The sequence below is a fragment of the Moschus berezovskii genome, chromosome 2, assembly GCF_049115385.1.
Source record: "Moschus berezovskii isolate FMDL1 chromosome 2, NW_MosBer_1.0, whole genome shotgun sequence".
NCBI lineage: Eukaryota > Metazoa > Chordata > Mammalia > Artiodactyla > Moschidae > Moschus > Moschus berezovskii.
Genome location: NC_142461.1, coordinates 136,140,305 through 136,167,540, shown reverse-complemented (window position 1 = coordinate 136,167,540; position 27,236 = coordinate 136,140,305).

The window sequence follows — 27,236 nt, the reverse complement described above, 5'->3', positions numbered from 1 at the left end:
TAATTTCCCTGCCCTGAACTCCAATTTGAAAGCAGCCTGGAACTATAAACCCAAAGAGCTGCTAATAAAGGCTTACACATAAATAGACAAAGCAGACATCACCTCTTAGCTAGCTCACACTGATCACTGAACTGTGACTGGCAGGAGGAGGCAGCAGATGCAGGCTCGTCTGGGTCCTCCCCAGGAGCCGATGTTCAACCAGCAGTTACTGGGGCCCATGGGGGCCAGGTCTGGTATAGACATGGGGCCAATGGTCTTAGTCAAGGTTTCCTTGGCACTGTAGCAAGTGAAAGTGTGAAAGTGTTAGTTACTCGGTCGTGTCTGGCTCTTTTCGACCCCAAGGACTGTAGTCCATCAGGCTCCTCTGTCCAGGGAATTATCCAGGCAAGAACACTGGAGTGGGTACCAGGGGATCTTTCCAATGCTGGGATCAAACCGGATCTCCTGCATTGCAAGCAGATAAGAACCCTATGTATATTCTCATTTACTCATTGCTATGACCCTACCAAGAAGGGTCATATCATAAATGAGTTGTATACATTGCAAAACTGCTGTCACAGAAATAGCTGTGTGTCCACCAGAAGCCATTCTTCCCTTCCCTTTTAATAACGGAACTGTAGCCTACCACATAGCTACAGCTGGGTGGCAACATAACATACCAGGGGTCTCCCATACTCAGGCAGGGCCCAAAGAGAGTAGCAGAGGTGAGGCCACTTGTGAGCCAAAACCCTTGTAACAGAGGGCTTGTCCCGACAAAATCTCATTTCTCTTCTTACAAGTCTTAGCCTAGGAGGCCTCAGGCCCCAGCCTTCATACAGATGAGAAACCCGGGCAGTCATGTGACAGGCGGATGGTCTCTGTCTCAGTGGAGCCTGTGCCCCTGGGGTCTAGTTGGTGCCACAGCAGGAGTTACAGGAGCAGCAAGGTCCAAACCACACACAGTTTCATCTAGCTTCAAAGCACACAGTGTGTGCTGGTTATCTCACCCCGTGTCCAGTCCGATGAACAGAAAGAGAATTTAGTGTGAAGCATCAGTTACGAAAGTATAGGAAGCTTGGAGAATGAGGAAGGAGAAGTTGAGGTTCTTCAGAGACTATTAACCATGGAGAGTTGTCAGAGCTGGAGAAATGAGACAAGACAGTGCAGCTTAGAGAAGAGATGCCTCCCAGGAGCACGTGCTGCCTCCGCTGCCGCTGTCACAGTCCTGGTCCCCACCACTTAGCAGCAAAGGAGAGGTCCTCACCCCCTAGGACAGGACAGGAGCCAGAGCCCGTGAGCTAGCCTGCCGCAGCTGAAACCTGTCCACCTTCCAAAATCCAGGAGCCTGTTACAGCTGCCAGAGGCAGCAGTAGACCGAAGAAGAAAAGTGATGGTTTCTCTCTGCCTCTGCCTGCCTGTCTCTTGCCAGGGCCTCCCATAGACAGGACTGAACAGATGGCAGCTAGCAAGTCATTCTGGGCAGCATAGTTTGCAGGCTTCCAGCCCTGCTGTGACACAGAGGAGAGTGTGGAAGGATGTGGCTGGGGCTGGGAGCCAGGGACAAAGATCCAGCACATGGGTCTAAGAAAGGTCTAGTACCAGGTGGGCAAAAGCCCCAGGTTCCGATCTCAGGTCCCTTCTGATTGGTGGACAGTGGCTTTCCATGACTCTGCAATGACAATGGCTTTCCCTGACAGTGAGAAGGTCTCTGTCCAGGCCTGGGCTCAGTAGGAAACAGGCTGTTAAGCTGTTAACAGCACCTGGAAGGTGACCTGGAGAGTAGTAGAGTGTGCATTTTCTACTTGTCACCTCCACTGCAGCTTCCAGGGCATGGACCCATATAACCTGAAAAAGGTCCACATGGCATCAAATCAGTGTTTCATCAATGTGGTCACAGGACCCACTCTCTGCTGAACAGCTCCTGTATGCCAGACATCAAGCCGCGTGTTCCTCACTTAATTGTCCTGATGGCCCCATCCAAGAGGCATTTCTGCCCCCATTTTACAATTAATGACATTGAAATATATGAGGTGGTGTAAATTTATTCGAGAAGAAAAAATAAAGAATTGGATCCCAAATACAACTCGACCCTTAGAGCTTTTTCCTTAGGAATCCACCTCCCACCATCCCCAGGGCAACCTTCCCAGTTCAGGTTCCATCCGCAGCCAGAGAGACTGGGGGCCTGCACCCCTGGTGTTTTCTGTGCTTCTAACCACGTGATTCCCTAAGTCAGGCTCATCTCCTGTCACCCCCACACCTAACACAAATGCAGTCACTAACCACTTCCTGCCTTTCTGGGCACTTCCTGCTTTGCTCCAGAGAGTCTGACTCAGCAAATGTTTGAGAGAATCTATAAATCTGTCAAAGCCTTTGACTGTGTGGATCACAATAAACTGTGGAAAATTCTGAAAGAGATGGGAATACCAGACCACCTGACCTGCCTCTTGAGAAACCTGTATGCAGGTCAGGAAGCAACAGTTAGAACTGGACATGGAACAACAGACTGGTTCCAAATAGGAAAAGGAGTACTTCAAGGCTGTATATTGTCACCCTGCTTATTTAACTTATATGCAGAGTACATCATGAGGAATGCTGGGCTAGAAGAAGCACAAGTTGGAATCAAGATTGCCGGGAGAAATATCAATAACCTCAGATATTCAGATGACACCACCCTTATGGCAGAAAGTGAAGAGGAACTAAAAAGCCTCTTGATGAAAGTGAAAGAGGAGAGTGAAAAGGTTGGCTTGAAGCTCAACATTCAGAAAACAAAGATCATGGCATCTGGTCCCATCACTTCATGGGAAATCGATGGAGAAACATGGAAACAGTGTCAGACTTTATATTTGGGGGCTCCAAAATCACTGCAGATGCTGATTGCAGCCATGAAATTAAAAGACGCTTACTCCTTGGAAGGAAAGTTATGACCAACCTAGATAGCATATTAAAAAGCAGAGAGATTATTTTGCCAACCAAGGTCCATCTAGTCAAGGCTATGGTTTTTCCCATGGTCATGTATGGATGTGAGAGTTGGACTGTGAAGAAAGCTGAGCACCGAAGAATTGATGCTTTTGAACTGTGGTGCTGGAGAAGAGTCTTGAGAGTCCTTTGGACTGCAAGGAGATCCAACCAGTCCATTCTAAAGGAGATCAGTCCTGGGTGTTCATTGGAAGGACTGATGCTAAAGCTGAAACTCCAATACTTTGGCCACCTCATGCGAAGAGTTGACTCACTGGAAAAGACTCTGATGCTGGGAGGGATTGGGGGCGGGAGGAGAAGGGGACGACAGAGAATGAGTTGGCTGGATGGCATCACCGACTCGATGGACATGAGTTTGAGTGAACTCCGGGAGTTGGTGATGGACAGGGAGGCCTGGCGTGCTGTGATTCATGGGGTCGCAAAGAGTCGGTCACAACTGAGCGACTGAACTGAACTGAACTGATAAATCTGTCATTTTGAACGTTCCCAGGGAGCTCTGGAGACCCCAGGGCTGGGGGCCACATGTCATCCAAAGCCCTCTGATCCAGCCTCCTGCCCCATAGCCTCACAGCTCAGCCTTTCCAGCCTAGAAGTTGGGGCCCAAGTAAACTTCAACAGCTTTCCTTCTCTTCCCTCCCAGGACATAGGTCTTCTCTCCAAGGGCTCCCTCCTCACTTATTTCCCTCCCATGGCCCCTCTTCCTTGTTCTGCAAGACTCAGACCCCGCCAGGCCCTTTGAGGGAATAGCAGCCCTGCTCTGTGCTCTCAAAACCCCACGCTGTCCTTTCCTGCAGCAGTGTCCTGACTCTCCCTCCCATCAGCACACTGCAAGCCCCTCAGGCGGCCCGTGGCCTACTGATGTCAGTGTCCCCGCACCATGCACAGGATCAGCACAAAGAGAAGCTTAAAAATAGAGGCAAGACTGAGCTCACCTAGAAAATGCAGACCATGTGCTCTAGTGCACAGGATGGCAGTGAGAATAAAGGACTGTGGCTTCTGTAAAGCATCACGCACTCGGGGGCCTCTGTGAATGGAAGATAGTTCATGAGTTATGTCTCTGCCTCTAAAAATGACCTAAATCCATCCTGGCTCCTCCCAGCTTCCCCGTTCTGAGAACGTCTTTATCCAGCACTTGGCATTTTGCCAAAGTGATGCATGACTCACAGGGATCTGTGTGTGAGATAAGACAGCCCCCACAGGCCTTGTAAACAGGGACGAAGGATACAGAAAAGTAATTGCGGCCCAAGTGGGCAGAGGCCCCATTTCTCCTGACTCCGTGACCCAAGCCATTGCTTTCATCACAGAGTTTTCAACAGTGACTCAATTTAAGCCTTTACAACAAACGGTTTCCTTGGTAAACCCCATGAACACAGAGGGAGGGTGAAAGAGAAACTTTCTCTCTCCACCCACAGATTGTCTTGGGCAGCAGGCACTGGTGTGAAAAGTCACCGCACTTAGACACCTACGTCTCCCAGGCAGACGGAGGCGGGACAGGCGTGGACCAGCTACCAGCTTCCCGCTACTGCTGGGCACCTGGATCCTGGTGGTTGTAGACTTTGTGTGATGATATCACTGCATTTATTCACCAGGACAGTGAAAGAGAGAATGTTGACCCTAGACACGCTGGAATATTCCGCCTGGGCCATTGTCATTCAGTGGGGAGAACTGGTCTCGGGTCCGGAAGGCCAGGCCTCCCTCAGGCTCTGACTTGGACCTGCGATCTCAGGGACTCTCTTCTCTGAGCATAGCCTTCTTCTTCAGTCTGCCGAGGGAGTCTGCCCATCCCTGGCTGGTTCTGCAGGTAACCTGCCCACTCAGCCTGGGAAATAGCTTTGCCCTGTGACAAAGATTCTTTCCTTGACTGGATTGTGCTCAGACTACCCTGAGCTTTTCCACGAGCCTCACTTCTGTGTTCCTCTCTGCATTGTTCAATTTTAGCAAGAATCCTGCTACGTCTGGATTAATACTCAGTGTGAACCCTCTCCATATTTAAGTGTTCCTCATCCCTCACCATACCCCAGCTTGTGTCTGATCACCCTGGCTTGTTTTACCCTGAACGTTCACACTGCAGTAATTTTCCACCACTGACCTGCACCATGCTCCTTGGCTATAATTCCTACCTGCCCAGGCTGTATTTGGAGCTGAGTCCCCCCTCTCTCCCCCACTGCCAGACCCCATTGCAGTGATCCCTACACCCACCACCTACGCCCCCATCTAGTAAAGTCTGATTACTGTCTCTGGCAAGTGTCATGAATATTTTCCCCTTTAATATCTGCACTGGGCATGGAAAGACCATGGTCTTGACCTCAGGCATCCCTGCACTAGGGTCTCCAGGTCACAGAGAAACCAAGACTTGGCCCCCAAACTCCTCCAAGCTGCTTTATGTCTCATCACAGATCTGCAAAGGGCTTGGGTGAGGGGAGGGGATGGAAAGCTGAGGGTGAGCCATTGGCCAAACCCAGTACCACCACAGCCCAGCTCACATGCTAGGACCTGGTTCCAGTGACTCCTGATGTTAAATCTGTGATTACAACTATAATTCACAGTGCATCGGAGAAGACTACATGGGAGTCCACACAATCAGTACACTTGCTGTACAGTCCAGGCCCTGACGATCACCCAGGATTCAGGGTATGTGGACCCCCTCACAGACCCCAGGAGGGCAGGGTGGACATCACAAAGCCCTGAGAGGCTTGTGACTTGCCCAAGATCCCTTACTAGGACGTGGCAGATGTGGCATTCAAGCAGTTGTCTGAAATGCCATGCAGGGGCCAAGGCACTGGATGAAAGGAAAAAGGACTGTCCAGGTGTAAGATGCCACCATCCTAATCTCAAGTCATTGAGTCACGTGCTAGGCGTCCTGTTAGGAGCTGCGAGGCCTTGTCTGAGCTATCATCCTATATTCAAGAACCAATGTGTGGATGCTGTTTATTACTAAGTCCTTTACAGAGCTCAGTGACAGGGCATTTTGATTGCCTCCAACCCGCCATGAAAACCTCTGTTCCTCAGCTCTCCACTCTGGGCCATGGCTTTCATTTCTTGTCAGATTACTGTAACTGACCTATACCTGCCAACCCTCTGGAAATGCCCATCACAGCTCTAAATTTTAAAGAATACTTGACCATTAAAACAAAAATTCTAACTAAATAGGAAATAAAATTGCATTAGTTTCCTATTGTACCTTTAATAAATGACCACAAACTTGGTGGCTTAAAATAATACTAGTTGATCATCTTACAGTTCTGGAAGCCAAAAGTCTAAAGTGAGTCTCCCTAAGCTAACACCAAGGTGCCAGTGAGAATGCACTCCTTCTGGAGGTTCTGGGAAATAATTATTTTCTTGCTTCTTCCAGCTTCTAGAGGCCATGGGCATTGGCTCACGGACCCTTCTCTGTCTTCAAACCAAAAATGGTGGGTTGATTCCTCCTCATGCCGCATGTCTCTGACTCTTAACCCCTGCCTCCCTCTTCCACTTATAAGGATTCTAGTGAGGAGTCCTTTGGGCCACCAGATAACCCAGGATAATCTCCCTATTTCACAGTCTGCTGATTAGCAACCTTAACTCCATCTGCAACCTTGACTTCCCTTTAATGTGCAACATATTCCCAGGTCCCAGAAATTAGGATGTGAGTATCTTTGGAAGCCATTATTCAGCCATTCATTCAACCACAGAGATGAATACAAATGCTTGGTCCATGAAAGCTTTTATGGATATTTGGTCCAGTCATCTCACAAACCCAAAAACTCCTTCCCCAGCATCCCCAGGAAGTAATCATGAAATCTCTGCTTGAATACATCCAGCAACAGTGTACTCACTACCAAAGGGCAATTTGACAGCTCTCTGGGTACTCCTAAACCAGAGCCTGTCTCCTGCAACCAGATCTGAGCTCTGTGCTTCAGGAGGCATCAGCATGCATCACACTTCCACCTCTCCTCTGCAGGTGCAATGGGTGAGGTGACCCAGGGGGACCTCCCCACCTCCTACCATTCTAGGCATCCCTCTATCGCTCCATTTTCACAGGCAATATCCTACCTTAAACGTGGCAGCAGAAGAAACAAAACAGTATAGATGTTACTGAGCTCCTACTCTGTGCCTACATCAAGCTTCAAGTGACATCAGTTGGAGCCTAAAAGGCTGACACTGACAGATAGACAGAGAGAGATGGACACATTAAACCACAATCATTCAGCTAAGCCACTGAGCGGGGACTGCATCTGGATTTGCTCTGACCTCAAGCCTGTGTCTGTCCATTGCATCTCATCACCCCTGCCTTTAGCCCATACTTGTGGTTAGAAAGAGCACTGGAAGTTGAGACTAGAGATCTGGGTTTCAATCCCAGTGAACTAACTTGTAATGTGTAACTTGCATTCCATTTTCTTTACTATGAATGGGGCTGCCAATAACTTTGCAGGGCATGGGCCATGTTCAGCGGGGAAAGCTTTCGAACCTGTTAGGGGTACAGGGAAGAATCCGGATCCTTGTTGTAGTAGCGGTACATCTTGTGCCCCAGTTGCACCAGTTCTCTGGCAGCCTCATCTTGCTTCTGGCATCTATAGAACTAGCTGTTCCTGAAAACCCCAAAGTCCTCAAGCTAATGCTCATCCATCCAGCACTGAAAGGTCCATCACTGACAGGTCTCCAAAAGTACTGGACAGTCACAGAGAGGAATTCGGTTTCTGGGAGTCCAGTCCAAAAGTCTCCAACATTTTTGGCCTTTGAATATCCTATTTCCACCCAGCAAGCTCGATTTGTACCCAAGTATTGTGGAAGTACCATAAAACTGGAAGTGATAGAGGACACTGCCTCCTCTAAGGATCAAGTGTGTGAACAGCTTATTCCAACAGAGTGCTGATCACAAAGGAATCTGGGAACAGGGAGAAGGGCCCTTCACCCCGCCAGTGGGGACCTAAGAAGATGCAGAGAAACATCTGAGTGGGGGCCACCTGAAAGAACAGCAGCACCATCCATGCACGCCAGCCTGGAGAAACAGTCCATAGATGAGCTCTGCCTGCACCTAGACCTGAGCTGGGAAATGGCCTGAGACAGCAGCGCCAAGGCAAGGGTGGGACTCAGGGTTTCAGATGTAAGTTTTGCCTTTAATGAAAGGACTTCCGAGTGAGAAGCCTTCTTCTCAGGTCACCATTGGACTGTCCCTTATTCCTGCAGATGTCGGAGTTTACTGTGAATCTCAGAAAATGCAGAATGACACAAAACCTTCATCTTCATATGAAATTCACTTAAAATCAGTCTCAGAATGGGATTCCTTTTGTCCCAAATGAACTGAAGGAAATCAGTTCATATTTTCACCAACAACCCAATGTACTTCTCCCTAGGCTCTTATAGAAAGCTCTCCAGATTCAGGTTTGGGTCCATGGGAAGTGGGTGCTGTGACTGCTGTTTTCCCTTCTCTTGGACACCTGGCATCATTGGACCTGAAGCTGAGAGGTGATGGTGACCCCATCAGACAGTCAGTTCAGTCACTCAGTCCTGTCCAACTCTTTGTGACGCCATGGACTGCAGCACGGCAGGCTGCCATGTCCATCACCAGCTCCCAGAGCCTGCTCAAACTTACGTCCATCAAGTCGGTTATGCCATCCAACCATCTCATCCTCTGTCATCCCCTTCTCCTGCCTTCAATCTTTCCCAGAGTCAGGGTCTTTTCCAATGAGTCAGTTCTTCACATCAGATGGCCAAATATTGGAATTTCAACTTCACCATCAGTCCTTCCAAAGAATATTCAGGACTGATTTCCTCCTTTAGGATTGACTGGTTTCATATCCTTGCAGTCCAAGAGACTCTCAAGAATCTTCTCCAACACCACAGTTCAAAAGCTTCAATGCTTTGGCACTTAGCTTTCTTTGTGGTCCAACTCTCACATCCATACATGACTACTGGGAAAACCATAGCTTTAATTAGACTGATCTTTGGCAGCAAAGTAATGTCTCTGCTTTTTAATAAGCTGTTTAGGTTGGTCATGGTTTTTCTTCCAAGGATCAAGCATCTTTTAATTTTATGGCTGCAGTCACCATCTGCAGTGACTTAAAACTCAACATTTAAAAAACTAATATCACGGCATCCAGTCCCATCACTTTAAGCCAAATAGATGGGGAAACAATGGAAATAGTGACAGACTTTATTTTCTTGGGTTTCAAAATCACTGCAGATAGTCAACCTGGAACCAGTCTGTTGTTTCATGTCTGGTTCTAACTGTTGCTTCTTGACCTGCATACTAATTTCTCAGGAGGCAGGCAAAGTGGTCTGGTATTCCCATCTCTTAAAGAACTTTCCAGTTTGTTGTGATCTACACAATCAAAAGCTTTGGCGTAATCAATAAAGCAGAAGTATATGTCTTTCTGGAGTTCTCTTGCTTTTTCTATGGTCCAACAGATATTAGCAGTTTGATCTCTGGTTCCTCTGCCTTTCCATATCCACCTTGAATATCTGGAAGTTCACGGATCACATACTATTGAAACATGGCTTTGAGAATTTTGACCATGAGATGAGTGCAATTGTGTGGCAGTTTGAGCATTCTTTGGCATTGTCATTCTTTGAGACTGGAATGAAAACTGACTTTTTCCAGTGATCTGTGACCACTGCTGAGTTTTCCAAATTTGCTGGCATGTTGAGTGCAGCACTTTAACAGCATCATCTTTTAGGATTTGAGACCCCATGGGGTGAGGCAAAATTGTATATGAGGGGACAGAAGAGGCTTGAGGTGCTCTGCATTTCCTTCCCATCCAACCATTGTGAATAAAACTTCATCAAAGCCTTCACAAGAAAATATAGAAAGAAGAAAGCGATAGCAAGTACATAACAATATCAGATAAGTGTTCCAATTATCCTACCCCTCCCCCATGAAAGAACAAGCATTGGGTTTTCTGTTCACCACTGTGAAGATCCAGGGAGAGACTGCCTTTGGAGGGGAAGGCAACGGGAATTCAGGGAAATTCTGACTGTACTTCTACAAACTAGCAACAAACAATTGGAAATTAAAATATATTGGGTTGGCCAAAAAGTTTGTTTAGGTTTTCTGTACTATATTGCAGAAAATTCAAATGAACTTTTTGGCCATCCCAATACATTTTAAACATTTTTTAAAATACCATTTATCAAAGTATTAAAAAATGTCAAATACTTAGAAATAGAACTAACAAAACACGTGTAAAATTTGTATGCTGAAAATCCCCACACATTGGTGAGAGCAATTAAAGAAGATCTAAAACTACAGAGAAATATAACATGTGTGGTTTGGAAGACTCAATATTGTTAAGATGACAGTTCTTCCCAGATTGATCTGGATTCAAGGCAAAGCCATTAAGAGTGTGTATAGGCTTTTATGCAGAAATTAACAAGCTGATTCTAAAACTTATATTGAAAGATCCCGAGTAACCAAAACAATTTTGAAAAAAACAAAGTTGGAGGAATCTGACAACTAGCCTAAATATTTGCTGTAAAGCTCCTATAATCAAGACAGTGTGGTAGGGGCATATGGCTAGATGCAGAGAGCAACAGAAGAAAATTGAGAGTCCAACCACTGATCCATCAATCGATTTTCAACCAACACGTCAAGCAATTCAATGGAGAAAGGAGAGTCTTTTCAACAAACAATGCTGGAACAATTGGACATCCTTATTTTTTAATGGATCATGATTCTTTCACGATATACAAAAAAAAAAAAAAAAAGACATAAAACTAAAATGGAGCTAAACCAAACAGTGAAACTCATTAAAAAAAAAAAAAGAAACACAAGAGAAAAATGTCTGTGTTCCTGAATTAGGCAAAAAATGTTTTAAATAACACTTAAAACCTCATAGACTGTAAATGAAAAAAATTTATAAATTAGACTTTCACAAAATTGAAACCTGGTTTTAAAAGACACTGTTTTTAAAATATGAAAGTAAAGCTACAGACTGGGAGAAAATATTTTCAAAAAGTTTATCTGATAAAAGACATTTTCAGAATACATAAAGAATGCTTATAACTTCATAATTAGAACAACAACTCAATTTTTTTTAAAGGGCAAAATATTTGAACAGGCACATTACCAAAAACAGTTATATAAATAGCAAACAAGCACACAGAAATGCACAATATGATTACTCATTAGAGAAGTGTGTCAGTCTTCTGAGGGGCCATAACGAGTAACAGATCAGGTGGCTTGAACAACAGAATTTTATTTGCTTACAATTCTGGAGACTGGAAGTCCAGGATCAGGGTGCCAGAGAGGTAGTGTCTCAGGGCAGCTATCCTGGGTGGTCCCTTGCAGCAGCTCCCTCTTCACTGAGTCCTCACATTGGCTTTTTCTCTGTGTATGCATCTCCCTGGTATCTTTCTTTTTTAATTTTTTTTGAGGTATAATTGACATTTAACACTATAGTAGTTTCATTTGGTTACATTGTGAACTGATCACCACAGTAAATCTGTTTAACTTTTATCACCTTACGTAATTACAAGCATGGGTTTTTTTTTCTGTGATGAAATCTTTTAAAATCTACTCTCTTTACAACTTTCAAATATGCAGTATGGTCTTATTAACTATAGTTATCATGCTGTACCTTACATGCCTAGTACCTATTTTTCTTATAATGGAAAGTTTGTAACTTTTGACTTCTTTCAGCCCTCCTCTAACGCCCACCCCATCTCTGACAATCAACAAGTTTGGTGTGTTTTATGGGGGGAGGGATGGTTCTTTTATTTTCTGTCTCACAAATAATGAGATCATGTAATATTTGGCTTATTTCACTTAGCATAATGCGCTTAATGGTCATCCATGCTGTCACAAATAGTAAGATTTCATTCTTGTTTATGGTTCAACCACATTCCATTATGTGTATATGTGTGTGTGACATTTTCTTTATTCTATTCTTTATTCTGTTGTTGGACATTGATTGCTTTCATATGTTGGCTATCATACATGATACATTGAACATGGGGTGCATATATCTCTTAAAGTTAGTGTTTTCATGTTCCTAGGTAAACACCCAGAAGTGAAGTTGCTGGTTCATATGGTAGTTCTATTTTTAAATTTTTGAAGAATCTCCATACTCTTTTTCCATAATGGCTACACCAATTTACATTCCCACCAATAGTATACTCCACATCCTCACCAACATTTGTTATTTCTTTTTTTTTTTAAGATATTTTTTCCCTTTTTTGGCCACAACACAGCATATGGGATCTTAGTTCACTGACTGGGATCGAACCCATGCAGTGGAAGCACAAAGTCCTAGACACTGGACACCCAAAAATCCTCTTCTTCTCTTTTTGATAAAAGCCATCCTAGCAGAGGAAACAGAGATCATATTGCCAACATCCGGATCATAGAAAAGGTAAGAGAGTTCCAGAAAAACATCTACTTCTACTTTATTAACTATACCAAAGCCTTGACTGTGTGGATCACAACAAACTGTGAAAAATCCTGAAAGAGATGGGAATACCAGACCACCTGACCTGCCTCTTGAGAAATCTATATGGAGATCAAGAGGCAACAGCTAGAACTGGACATGAAACAGCAGACTGGTTCCAAATAGGGAAAGGAGTACATCAAGGCCGTTTATTGTCACCTTGCTTGTTTAACTTTATGCAGAATACATCATGAGAAATGCTGGGCTGGATGAAGCACAAGCTGGAATCAAGATTGCCAGAGAAATATCAATAACCTCAAATATGCAGATGACACAACCCTTATGGCAGAAAGTAAAAAGGAACTAAAGAGCCTCTTGATAAAAGTGAAAGAGGAGAGTGAAAATATTGGCTTAAAACTCCACATTCAAAAAACTAAGATCATGGTATCTGGTCCCATCCCTTCATGGCAAATGGATGGGGAAACAATGGAAACAGTGACAGACTTTATTTTCTTGGGCTTCAAAATCACTGCAGATGGTGAGTGCAGCCATGAAATTAAAAGACACTTGCTCCTTGGAAGAAAAGCTATGACCAACCTAGACAGCATATTAAAAAGCAGAGACATTATTTTGCCAACAAAGGTCTGTCTAGTCAAAGCTATGGTTTTTCCAGCAGTCAGGTATGGATGTGAAAGTTGGACCATAAAGAAAGCTGAATGCCAAAGAATTGATGCTTTTGAACTGTGGTGTTGAAGAAGACTCTTAAGAGTCCTTTGGAGTGCAAGGAGATCAAACCAGTCAATCCTAAAGGAAATCAGTCTTGAATATTCATTGGAAGGACTGATGCTGAAGCTGAAACTCCAGTATTTGGCCACCTGATGTGAAAAACTGACTCATTGGAAAAGACCCTGATGCTGGGAAAGATTGAAGGTGGGAGGAGAAGGGGCTGACAGAAGGTAAGATGGTTGGATGGCATCGCCGACATGATGGGCATGAGTATGAGCAAGCTCTGGGAGTTGGTGATGGACATGGAAACCTGGCATGCTGCAGTCCATGGGGCTGCAAAGTGCCAAACAGGACTGAGCAACTGAACTGAACAGGTATGAGGTTGTCAACTTAAAAAATAAAATACACAACGTGAGAGTTGAAGTTAAGTTTTATTTGGGGTGATATGAGGACTGCAGCCTGGGAGACAGCACCTCAGATAGCTCTGAGAAACTGTTGCAAAGAGGTAGAAGGGAAAGACAGTACATATATGATTTTGGTAAAGGGTGAGTACATGCAATCAAGCACGTTTGTTTTTTAGAAAGTTTCCTCTTATCTCATGAACTTCTGCTAGTCATGAGAAATAGTCGTCACCATGAAGGATTTTCGTGCTTTTCTAAATATGAGATATAAGAACTGGGCTTATAAAACCAGCTCCTGAGAACATCTACCTATCTGAAGACCTGTCCTGCCAGTTTTCTGGGTGCACAGAGTGCGTCATTTCTGCTGTCTCCTTCAGGGTGTGTTGGAGATCAGCAACAGCACATGATCTAAGCCTTGCAGAGATAGATGGCAAATACTCGTGGCAAGTGACAGTTTGTGGTTGGTAGGGCTGTCTCATGGTAATAAATTCAACCATACTTTGGGAGGCATTTCATGCTGCATTGCTAGAAAGGCACATTCCCAGGTCTCACAAAGATTTCTCAGACGTGCCACTGAATGTGCTATTATTGGACTAGGTCTGACAAACAGGAATCAAAGGGCTCTGACTAACCTGTCTTATTTAAGCTGTTATAGTTCAGGAAAAATTCTCTCTTGCTGTATCTCCCCATATCTAGAGTTACACTATTATAATCATTGGTTACATGGAGAACTATGTATTTGATCAACTGCTTCACAATGCCTAGTCACCATTATTTTTGTTGGCGGTTCGGTCACACATTTGGTAACACAAGAAACAACAGTCTTGTAAAACAGGCAAAGTACAAATAGCATAGCAATATTATTAAAGCCATAAGTAAGAATTAAGCTGAGAGCTTTGATTAGTTTGTCCCTATCTATTCTCAGGTCATCTGACTTAGTCTATTCTGTACCAATCTTTATCTTTCAGGGCAATTATATTGGCAGTGTCCATAATGTTCCCAGTCCAATTTCCTAGTGTTACTGTGCTAGTTATCTTTAGTATAGTTTAATCATGGCCAAGATGAAGGAAGACTTTAAATCTTAAATGACCACAGCCTGGTGTTAACTACATAAATCCATCTCATAATGGTGGGAGGTTTTTTTCCTTGGCTGAAATTTTGCTTGTTGCTCTGATTGAGCTTGAGTAACTTAGAGGAAAACTCATATTATAGCCATGGTCAGAGCAGGCATTATTAATTGGCCAGATGAGAGGATCCCACTTAGTAATATTAAAGGTAGCCTGAACAGGACTGAACTTTCTTTCTCCTAAAATAAAAAATTTTGAGTCATCCAATTAGAGCCTTGGAGTAGAGAAATCCACCAAGGTAATCTAGAAGTACTACACACAACCCAACAATGGGATTGATTTTTTAAACTAGCAAATTATTGTGTCCATGATAGAAAAGAATTTGATTTATATGCGAAGGTCTAAGAAGTCAAGAGAAGGAAATGGCAACCCACTCCAGTGTTCTTGCCTGGAGAATCCCATGGACAGAGGAGCCTGGCAGGCTACAGTCTATGGAATCACAAGAGTCGGACACAGCTTAGCAACTAAACCAACCAAGAAGTCAAGAAAACATTATAAATGATGATATGAATCAGGTCCAGCATCTCGGGTAAGCTGTCTACTTCTGATAGTCTTCTTCTTATCCTGGTGTAGGTGTAGTGTCCTGTGTTTGAGCATTGTTTTACAGTGAGTGTGAGGCCAGCAGTCCTCATTAGAGACTAGTCCAGTGTAGGGGCCTTTAGAAGCTGGCATTAGTCCAAGAGTCAGTTTCCCTATCAATCAAGAGTACCAGATAAGAAGTCCTTCCATCCAGGTTAGAGAGAGTCCTTTAAACTGTATCCTTTCCAGTATACAGATTATGGGGCATATGATCTTCATCCAAAGATAACTGATAGATTCAGAAACAAAGCTTAGAGTGCACTTTTAATGATTCAATTACCTTGACATTAATAGGGCATCACAGCAAAGAATTATCTGGAAAGTGTCAGTAAATACATGCCTCCATTCACAAAACTGAGATTTAACATTCACTGAAACAATCTTTTTCTCTCTCAAATTACACTTATTTCCACCAAATATAGTCAAATTAACACTAATTTATTGCGAAATAAGCTGGTCTCAAAAAAATCCTTGGACTGATAATGTATATAATCATAACTGATCATAGACTTTTTTTTTTTTTTTTGCTGAAACTTTTTTAAAGAGTCTCAGACTGAACTTTAAAAAAATAAAAAACTTCTCAGAACTAGGAAAGTTATGGCAAAGGCTTATCACAGGTTTAGCCTGACAGGTCTAGGTGAATTCCTCCCTTCTCAAGGTCCTCAAAATACCTGGAGATTTCTGTACCGATGAGGTAAGCCTTCCTTCCTAAGTTATCTGATAAAGCTGCTGGAAACCTAAGAGTTTATAATCTCTGGAGGGAGTGATAGAGAAAAAAAGACAAGTGTTTACAAAAATTTAATTTACCAAATTACTATTAAGTCATAACTAGTTTGAAGGATCTGGAGAAGGCAATGGCACCCCACTCCAGTACTCTTGCCTGGAGAATCCCATGGACGGAGGAGCCTGGTGGGCTGTGGTCCATGGGGTCGCTGAGAGTCGGACACGACTAAGCGACTTCACTTTCACTTTTCACTTTCATGCTTTGGAGAAGGAAATGGCAACCCACTCCAGTGTTCTTGCCTGGAGAACCACAGGGATGGGGGAGCCTGGTGGGCTGCCGTCTATGGGGTCACACAGAGTCGGACACGACTGAAGTGACCTAGCAGCAACCTAGCAGCAGTTTGAAGGAAAGGTTTCCTTATACCTGTAAAACACAGATTCAAACTAGCAATTTTTCAGACAAAAACCATAAAAATTATAAGCATATTCACTAGTTCATTCAGTCATTTTGTTAATCTTTGTGAAACCATAAGATTTCCCATTAGAATCCTTCAATTTCTTACCCAGTTCAGCATTATGGTCTGAAAGTCAGAGATTCGTATTTATCCAAAAGTCCTTTCTATAAATTTTCTTGAAGAGGAAGCATTTTTACAAACGCCCATCAGAATAAAACCGTTACTCTCTGTAAGACAAAAGACTTAAGGCATGTTTAAAATCTGAAACTTCATTACTGCTGTGACAACACTTTATGTTAGTAACTAGGATTATGACTGATAACATTATCAGAACATATCAGAATTTTAGGAACTCCATATAATTTCTAGGATATCTTTATCAGTAACATTTGCCATACTATATAACCTGAGGAGATTTATTACTCATTTGACAATACTTCCCTACAATTCAACATACCAAATGAATCTAATTAGATTAATATCTGTCTTTGGGATATTTCAGAGGCCCTTTGAAGCATCCTGGAGTCAGAGTTCAAAAAGATTTCATTAGAATGTGACTTTTAGGAAGTTTTGTTAAAGAATATTGAACAAATTTCAATGATTTAGAACACTCAGTCAGCTAGGATCAGCTACGATCATACGTCACTTGTGAAAAAATAGTTATTCACTTAACCAAAGTAGCAATAAAAGATTTCAAAGGCAAATACAGAACAGATCATTTAAGAGGTAAACAGATTTAAAATCTATTATCATAGACAGCTCCACATCTGAAGAAAGCTTGTACCATTTACAGATAGAAAAGTCAAATTCAAGTTTTGCGCCAGTTTACTTTTAAATTCATTTACTCAGTTAAATGTATTTTAATCTTAGTCAAAACTGACCATGCACAAAACTCATTTTCTCAGGGTCCACTTTCCACAAAATTTTTATCACTTTCTTTATTCATAATTTTATTTTCCCATTCAGAAAAGATACCTGTAAGTCAGACCTACTTCCTTTTCCCTTAACAAAATGCAATTCCATTCATCATACCTTCTTTTCTAAAGACACACATCCTACTTCCTTGAGCAACCATGAACTATATTAGCATTCTGTAGATTGGTGAACATAAATACCAGTGGCAATTTCTAAAAACTTTTGCTTTCCTATAGAGAACATCTCAGGATGGCACCAAACATTATTCATTAATAGTTCAAAATCTCTTCAGAGGAAGCTAGTGTTCAGTAATTAATGTTTCAGAATCTTATTTTATTTAGAATGACCTATCTATTCAATAAACTTCCATTACTCAGTTTAGAACAACCCTTAGAAATTCAAGTTACCCAAATCTGGAGAGACTATTTTAGACAGACATTCCTAAAGTATAATTACACTTAATAGAGTTTATCTAAAATCTCCTGTCTCATTTACATTCTCTTTCCTTAAAAGTTTCTTCACTCAAGTTAACTTCCTTGCTGACAAACTTGTAACAGACATAACATATTAAACCTAGGCTCAATGAAAATGTTATGCTTAATGTTAATGACTTTTAGAGGTGTCTACATTAAGTAAATCAACAAATGTTAAATAACAGGCATTTAATACTGAATATTTCCCAGTTCATGAGAACCTGAAATTCATTTAGGTTAATTCTCTTCTATTTAGAATTGTTGGATTTGTAAGCTCACTTATTTTCTTAGCTCACTTACAAATTAACCTCAGTAATATATTCCAAACACAAAGACACATACTGAAAGTGAAAGTCTCTCAGTCGTGTCCGACTCTTTGCGACCCCATGGACTGTATAGTCCCTGGAATTCTCCAGGCCAGAATACTGAAATGGGTAGACTTTCCCTTCGCCAGCGGATCTTCCTGACGCAGGAATCGAACCAGGGTCTCCTGCATTGCAGGCGGATTCTTTACCAACTGAGCTATGAGGGAATCCCTTTTAGCAATTCCCTTCTCCAGGGGATTTTCCCAACCCAGTGATTGAACCCAGGTCTCCCACAAAGACATACACATATCCAGACAGAATGTGAGATCTAGTTTCATTTTCTACACGTAGCCATGAATCAGATATCACAATATAAAATACACTAATTGTAAATCACACTTGGAATAAATTTAAAAGGCTTCGTTCCCATTTTATTTCCTTCTGTTTCAGGGATTCAGTTCAGTTCAGTTGCTTAGTTGTGTCTGACTCTTTGCGATCCCATGAACTGCAGCACGCCAGGCTTCCCTGTCCATTACTAGCTCTCTGAACTTGCTCAAACCCATGTCCATCGAGTCAGTGATGCCATACAACCATCTCATCCTCTGTCATCCCCTTTTCCTCCTGCCTTCAATCTTTCCCATCATCAGGATCTTTTCCAATGGGTCAGTTCTTCACATCAGATGGGGAAATATTGGAGTTTCAGCTTCAGCATCAGTCCTTTCAATGAATATTCAGGACTGATCTTTAGGATGGACTGGTTTGATATCCTTGAAGCCCAAGGGACTCTCAAGAGTCTTTTCCAACACCACAGTTCAAAAGCATCAGTTCTTCAGTGCTCAACTTTCTTTATAGTCCAACTCTCACATCCATACATGACCACTGGAAAAACCATAGCTTTGACTAGATGGACCTTTGCTGACAAAGTAATGTCTCTGCTTTTTGATATGATGTCTAGATTGGTCATAACTTTTCTTCCAAGGAAAAAGCATCTTTTAATTTCATGGCTGCACTCACCATCTGCAGTGATTTTGAAGCCTAAGAAAATAAAGTCTGTCACTGTTTCCATTGTTTCACCATCTATTTGCCATGAAGGAATGGGACTGGTTGCCATAATCTTTGTTTTTTGAATGTTGAGTTTTAAGACAACTTTTTCACTCTCCTCTTTCACTTTCATCAAGTGACTCTTTAGTTCTTCGTTTTCTGCCATAAGGGTGTTATCATCTGCATATCTGAGGTTATTGATATTTCTCCCATAATCTTGATTCCAGCTTGTGCTTCATCCAGCCCAGCATTTCTCATGATGTACTCTGCATATAAGTTAAACAAGCAGGGTGACAGTATACAGGCTTGATGTACTCCTTTCCCAATTTGGAACCAGTCTGTTGTTTCATGTCCAGTTCTAACTGTTGCTTCTTGACCTGCAAACAGATTTCTCAAGAGGCAGGTCAGGTGGTCTGGCATTCCCATCTCTTGAAGAATTTTCTAGTTTCTTATGATCCACACAAAGGCTTTAGTGTAGTCAATAAAGCAGAAGTAGATATTTTTCTGGAACTCTCTTGCTTTTTCTATGATCCAACGGATGTTGCCAATTTGATCTCTTGTTCCTCTTCCTTGTATAAATCCAGCTTAAACATCTGGAAGTTCATGGTTTGTGTACTGCTGAAGCCTGGCTTGGAGAATTTTGGATTTTCAGGAATTAGCTGGTCTAGATAAGTGATTCTGAGAGATCTGGTCTTAAGGTATAGTGAGTAAAAGTCAGGTTCTCCTAGTACGAGTTATTCCCTCAGGACAAGAATTCTAAAGAGATTTTTTTTTCTAAGCTTTCTTAGACTGAGATACCAAAGTAAGCATTTCATTCAGTCTGTTTGATCTGACAACCAGCTTTCTCTATTAATAAATGTGTTCACAAAAATATCAATTTTGGAATATCAAAAGGACCCCAATTTGGCTATTTTAGGTTGAGATCCCCTTCAGTATAATTTCCCCCAGTAAGTAGGTACTTGCAAGTATAAATTTTGTACGTACTTAATCATGGCTGGAGTGTTAGAGGCTGCTTTCTGATTTCCCTTGTTTCTGTGTTTGAGAGGATCTATTTCCCATTTTGGGCTTCCCTGGTGCCTCAGAGGGTAAAGCGTCCGCCTGCAATGAGGGAGAGCCAGGTTCAATACCTGGGTCAAGAAGATCCACTGGAGAAGGAAATAGCAACCCACTCCAGTACTCTTGCCTGGAAAATTCCATGGATGGAGGAGTCTGGTAAGCTATACAGTCCATGGGATCACAAAGAGTCACACACAACTGAGCAACTTCACTTCTCATTTCCCATTTTAGAGCTTCCTGGTAGCTTTCAGCTGGTAAGGAATCCACCTGCAATGCAGGAGACCCTGTTTCAATTCCTGGGTTGGGAAAATCAGCTAGAGAAGGGATAGGTTACCCACTCCAGTATTCTTGGGCTTCCCTGGTGACTCAGTTGGTAAAGAATTGAGAGGGTAACAGGCAGGAAGGCTAGGAGCCTCCAAATGGAGGAAATAGGCTGCAAGGGTCAGATGTTGTTTATCTCTCTCTTAAGTGGCAGGAGGAAACAAACTACAAGTGTCAAATTTTTCCCCTTCTCTATACAAAATTAAAAGCAGGCTTCTCTTACAATTCAGTGTTGCCGTGATGACACCTGGTTCCATCTGAACTTAACTTTTCTCAAAACTTGAGCTAACCAATGTGTTTTTCTTATGGAAATGGTTTTTTTAAGTTATGTTAATTAACTGTGTATTACCCTAGACTCTGTCTTTCTTCGAGTTGGTTGGGTCTAAGACTTAGAACCAACCTGTCAAATCAATATGTTTTATTCATACAATTGTTCCCCTAATCTGTGCTAATGAAACTATGTATTTGCTTGGAAACCTGCCTTTCTTCAAGATTCATGTCAATAGTTTTATGGCCCAAGACAACTCACCTTGTGCCAGTGTTATCTCAAAATGCATGTTGTGCGTGAGGGGCCAGATACAAGTCTCTGAGTTTTAAGACATTCCCTTTCACTAATTAGCAGCCAGCTAGTAGCTATGGTTTTTCCAGTGGTCATGTATGGATGTGAGTGTTGGACTGTGAAGAAAGCTGAGCACCGAAGAATTAATGCTTTTGAACTGTGGTGCTGGAGAAGACTCTTGAGAGTCCCTTGGACTGCAAGGAGATCCAACCAGTCCATTCTAAAGGAGATCAGTCCTGGGTGTTCATTGGAAGGACCGATGCTAAAGCTGAAACTCCAATACTTTGGCCACCTCATGCAATGAGTTGACTCACTGGAAAAGACGCTGATGCTAGGAGGGATTGGGGGCAGGAGGAGACGGGGACGACAGAGAATGAGATGGCTTGGATGGCATCACCAACTCAATGGACATGAGTTTGAGTGAACTCCGGGAGTTGGTGATGGACAGGGAGGCCTGGCGTGCTGTGATTCATGTGGTCTCAAAGAGTTGGACACGACTGAGCAACTGAACTGAACTGAACTGAGTAGCTATATAACATCTGGCTAAAAACTAGCAGGGGGGCACTCTTTCTGTTCCATCTGATGTCTGTGTCAGAGGTTTTCCCTATCTATTTTATACTTTAATAAAACTTTAATACACAAAAGCTCTGAGCAATCAAGCCTCGTCACTGGCCCCGGATTGAATTCCTCTCCTCTGGAGGCCAAAGAATCCTGGCATCTTTGACAGCTCAGCAACATTTCAGAATCCACCTGCAATACGAGAGACCTGGGTTTGACCCCTGGGTTGGGAAGATCCCCTGGAGGAAGGCATGGCAATCCACTCCAGTATTCTTACCTGGAGAATCCCTATGGACAGAGGAGCCTGGCAGGGCTGTAGTCCATGGGTTGCAAAGAGTGGGACATAACTGAGTGACTAAGCACATACATTTCCTATTTTAAGTCAGATTTCTCAAGGATAAAATTTACCCTTCACTTTTATCCCAACAAATTCTGTTAAGGCAGCCAAACTGAGGAAAAGTATTATATCAGCCTCTTATCTAACTACTCAGCACAGACAGCTCAGTTTCCTACAAGTGAGCAAACTTGGTCTTTCTCGACTGAGCCAGTGACACTGAGTGACACCGAGTGAGTGGGTGTGCCTTGGTATGTTTCACCTGGGCCCCCACGGGATCTTTCAGCTGGGGTGGGGCAGGTAACCTGCGCCACTGTCAAATAAAACTCGGGATCTCAACCAGTATAGGAGATCCAAGAACCAGAGGAGACTTACCCAAATTCGTCTGCACTCCCTGAGAAGGCAGATGGGCACAAGGGGCTGCTGCTGGTACCAACACTCCGGTTCCTTGTAGAGTTGGTGAAGGAGGGACATCTACTCTGAGACACTTCATCACTTGCCGTAACTGTTGACTTTAAAAAAATGCACAAAGTGAGAGTTGCAAGTTAAGTTTTATTTGGGGCAATATGAGGAATGCAGTCTGGGAGAGAGGATCTCAGATAGCTCTGAGAAGCTGCTCCAAAGAGGTAGGGGAAGGACAGTATATGTGTGATTTTGGCAAAGGGAGAGTATATGCAAATCAAGCACATTTATTTTTCAGAAAATGTCTGCTGGTCTTGTGAAGCTTCTGCTAATCATGAGAAACAGTCATCACCATGGATTTTAGTGCTTTTCTAGAGAGGAGGAGATATAAGAATTGGGCTCATAAAGCTCCTAAGAATATTTACCTATCTAAAGACCTGTCCAGCCAATTTTCTGGGAGCACAGAGTGCCTCATTTCTGCAAGTCACCCTAAACTCCTTCAGGGGGTGTTGGAGGTCAGCAGCAGCACATGATTTAACCCTTGAAGAGGCAGATGGCAAGTACTTGTGGCAAGTGCCAGCTTATGGTTGTGGTTTTGATTTGCATTTCTCTAGTGATTAGCAAGGTTGAGCATCTTTTCATGTGCCTACTGCCCATCTGTATGTTCTCTCTGGACCTGGTGTCTCTTCATGTGTCCAAATTTCCTCTTCTTACAAGGGCATCAGTGAGACTAGATTTGGGCCAAAATCATTTCTGTGATTACTTTAAAGGTTCATCACCAAATGCAACCACATTCTAAAGTACTGGAAGTTATGGATTTAATATATGAATTGTGTGTGGGGAGGGTGCATGCAATTCCATTCATAACAGGAAATGAAATTAAAACTACAGTGAAATATCATGACATACCCACTAAATGGCTAAAATTACAGAGAATAACCAAATCAAATTCTAGCAAGAATGAGGAGCAACTGGAACTCTCATATAGTGTTAGGGGGAATGCAAAATGGTACAGCCACCTTGGAAAAGAGTTTGACAGCTATTTATAATGTTATACATATCCTTATCATACAACCCAGCATTTCCACTTCATTTCACTGCATTCACTCAAAAGTAAGAAAAGCACATGTCCACACAAAGATTATTCATAAAAGCCCAAATGAAAGCTTTCCAAATGTCCAACAAGTAATGAAACAAACATTTGTGATGTGAGCAAACAATGGAATACTATGTATCAATATAAATGAATAAAATATTGGATGACAATGACGTGGATGAATCTCACTAATGTTTTTAGTGAAATTATAAATGAAATTTATAAATGAAAGGGATGAAAAGCAAAGTGATAGTACTGTGAGTTTACTTTTCAATGACATTCTAAAAAAGGTATAATATAGGGAATAAATCAGGCTGATGGTTGTCGGGGCTGGAGCAGGAGGAGGGAATTGATTGCAAAGGGCTGTAAAGGAACTTTGGGGAGGGTGATAGAAATGTTCTATATCTTGTTCATGGTAGTGGTTATATGACTGCATATACTTGTCAAAACTCAGTGAAGCATACACTTTAAAAGGATGGACTTTAAAGAAACTATACATCAATTACTCTGATTTCTAAGAATAAGAAAGTTGAAGTAAGATACACTTGGTACGTTATACTTGCATAAATAATAATAACAATAGCTGCAAATTTAACTAGTCAGATGTCCACCAAACAAGGTTAAAAAAATAATGGTGAAATGTAACCAAGAAGAAGAAAGGAAATAACAACAATACATACAAAATTAGTGCAATAGAAAATAAATATAAAACCCAAAAGTTGTTTCATTGAAAGAGCTAATAAAATAGACAAATTTCTGCCAAGCATAATAAAAAAATTTTAAAGGAGACACAAATAAAATTAGGATTGATCATAACATCACTACAAACAGAGCAAACATCTAAAAATAGAAAAGCAAATTAATAATTTACAAAGTCTTAGACAAATAAAACTTACCAAACAGACTTAAAAAGAATAAAAAGCCCAAAGAAAACCTGTATCACTAAAAAAATTAAAATGCTAGTTTAAAATCGTCTCTAGGAAAAACCAGCAGGCCCAGATGATCATAAAGAGTCCCCAACACAAAATTCAGGTGAAGCCCCTGCATGGTGAAGAGGCAGCAGTATGCAGAGTTGGGGCAGGAGGGGGAGTTTGCACAGGGTCCCCCAGGCAGCTGGGGCCAGGGGTGGTGCTCATGTGGCTGAGGCTGGGTGGGAATGTGTCCCCACCACCCGTCAGGCCTCAGTAAGGATGCTGGTCTTATCCCTGGGAACAAGAGCACAGATATCTTTAAAGAGGATGAGACGCTCAGATGATGGTTTGGTGGCTGGTAGGAGAGTGACTGGGCCAGAAAAGGGTGAAGACAGTGCTGGTCAATCAGAGGACTGGTGCTGAACTGGGCAGAGGTGGCAGTGCAGTGGACAGAGGGGCCCAATGCCCCCTCCCTCCCCTGAAATATCCACCAGCAGGGATACCAAGGGTCCAAAACCAGGTGAACTAGGAGTTAGAGTGAGCATGACTAACGGAAAAAACTGGAGCACTAAGGAACGTCTTCCAGCAGAGGCATGAGCACCGAAGATGTCCTCTGCACGGAGTGAACCCACAGGAAGGGTCAGCTGCTTCCTGCTGGTGTAGGGCAAGGGGGAGAGGCCTGGCCCACCTAGGAGCAGACGCAGCTACAGTCAACCCTGAGCTTAACGCAGGGCTTGAAACAGCTAAATACAGGAGTTGGATGTCTAATGTGTCCAAAGCTCCTCCCATAATATCACACAGGGCACCAAGCTTCTCTCCAGAGAATCAGAACCAATAGACAGTATCTATAGAGTGTTATAGAAGGAGAGAGATTTATTATAAATAATTAATTCATGATTATGGGGGCTTCCCTCATAGCTCAGTTGGTAAAGAAACTGCCTGCAATGCAGGAGACCCTGGTTCGATTCCAAGGTCAGGAAGATTCTCTGGAGAAGGGATAGGCTATCCACTTCAGTCTTGGGCTTCCCTTGTGGCTCAGCTGGTAAAGAATCCACCTGCAATGCGGGAGACCTGAGTTTGATCGCTGGGTTGGGAATATCCCCCGGAGAAGGGAAAGGCTACCCACTCCAGTATTCTGGCCTGGAGAATTCCACGGACTGTATAGTCCATGGGGTTGCAAAGAGTCAGACATGACTGAGTGATTTTCAGTTTCACGTTCATGATTATGGAGGCTATCAAGTCTAAAACCTGCAGAGTGAAAACTGCTAAAGAACCAAGAAAAGGTGATGTTCCAATTCCATGGCTACAAGGCAAGAAGAATTCTCTTTTGGGAGGGAGAGTCGACATTTTGTTCTATTCAGGCCTTCAGCTGAATGCACAAGGCCCATGTGCATTACAGGGAAGGAAACGGCAGTCACTCCAGTATTCTTGCCTGGAAAATCCCATGGACAAAGAAGCCTGGCGGGCTACAGTCACAAAGGGTCAGACACGACTAAGCACACACCCATGCACACACACGCACGTGCATTACAGAGGGTGTGTGTGTGACAGTGTGTGTGTGAGAGTGTGTGTGTGTGAGTGTGTTAAATTGCTTCAGTCGTGTCTGACTCTTTGCAACCCTATGGACCGTAGGCTGCCAGGCTCCTCTGTCCATGGGATTCTCCAGCAAGATTACTAGACTGGGTTGCCATGCCCTCTTCCAGGGAATCCTCCTGACCCAGGGGTCGAACCCACATCTCTTATGTCTCCTGCATTGGCAGGCAGGTTCTTTACCACTAGTGCCACCTGGGAAGCCCTATTACAGAGGTCAATCTGCTTTAATTTCATCCAAACACACCCTCAACAGAAACACAGAATTGTATTTGACCAAATATCTAGGTACTACTATGCCCCAGCCAAGTTGACATAAACTTATTCATCACACATAACTTCTCAAAAACAATCTTAAATGAACATGTGAAGACTTGCTTATATGGAAACTAGTTAACGTAATTTGAAAGCCTGCATTTTTTCTCAAAGAACCAAATTTTTCAGTCTTATACTTCCTTCCATGAAAACTTTACCTAGTCAGATTCTGAAAAATTTAGAAATCAAATAATAATCCCACAAAATCTGGACAGTAGCCTCCCATTGCTCAATCCATGAAGACAACATCTACTCCAGAGGGAAATAAAAAGACAGTTTCCAATCTTTTGGCAGCATCAACAAAGAACCTGCTAATTACAAGCTATTCATGCAGTCGACTGAAGGCAGCAGGGTTGTGATAATTGTTAGCTTTCCTTGCCATGCATGTGACCCCCTTGGAGACAGGGTGCCAGTCTCCCTGGGCTGAGGCCTGCTTGATGCTCAGAAGACAGTTCTTGTTCTGAACATCCCAGAAAACTATACTGTTCAGTGCCCATAGTAAACCAGACTGGCCCTTCTTCTGGGGAATTCTGTGCACTTTGCGAAAGTCCCCGCTGCTGTTCACTCAGTCATGTCCGACTCTTTGCGACCCCATGGACTGCAGCACGCCAGGCTTCCCTGTCCTTCACTATATCCTGGAGTTTGCTCAGATTCATGTCCATTGAGTCAGCAGTGCCACCCAACCATCTCGTCCTGTCGTCCCCTTCTCCTTCTACCTTCAATCTTTTCCAGCATCAGAGTCTTTTCTAATGAGTCAGCCTTTCGCATCAGGTGGCCCAAGTATTGGAGCTTCAGCATCAGCCCTTCCAATGAATATTCAGCATTGATTAGGATTCCTTTAGGACTGACAGAGGTCCCAAAGGGGTCCCTGTGACCACTGAGAAATACTGCAGAAGAGAGAGCATGAATCCTAGAAGGAAAGAGAGTTGTGTCTGCCCACGGCCCTTGGAAAGAGACATCTAGGGAGGTGAAACTCAACTGGCATGCTGAGCAAGGTCTTAATCAGTTCAGATCGTGGACACTGAGCTGTGAAGGAAGAGGGCAAAGGGG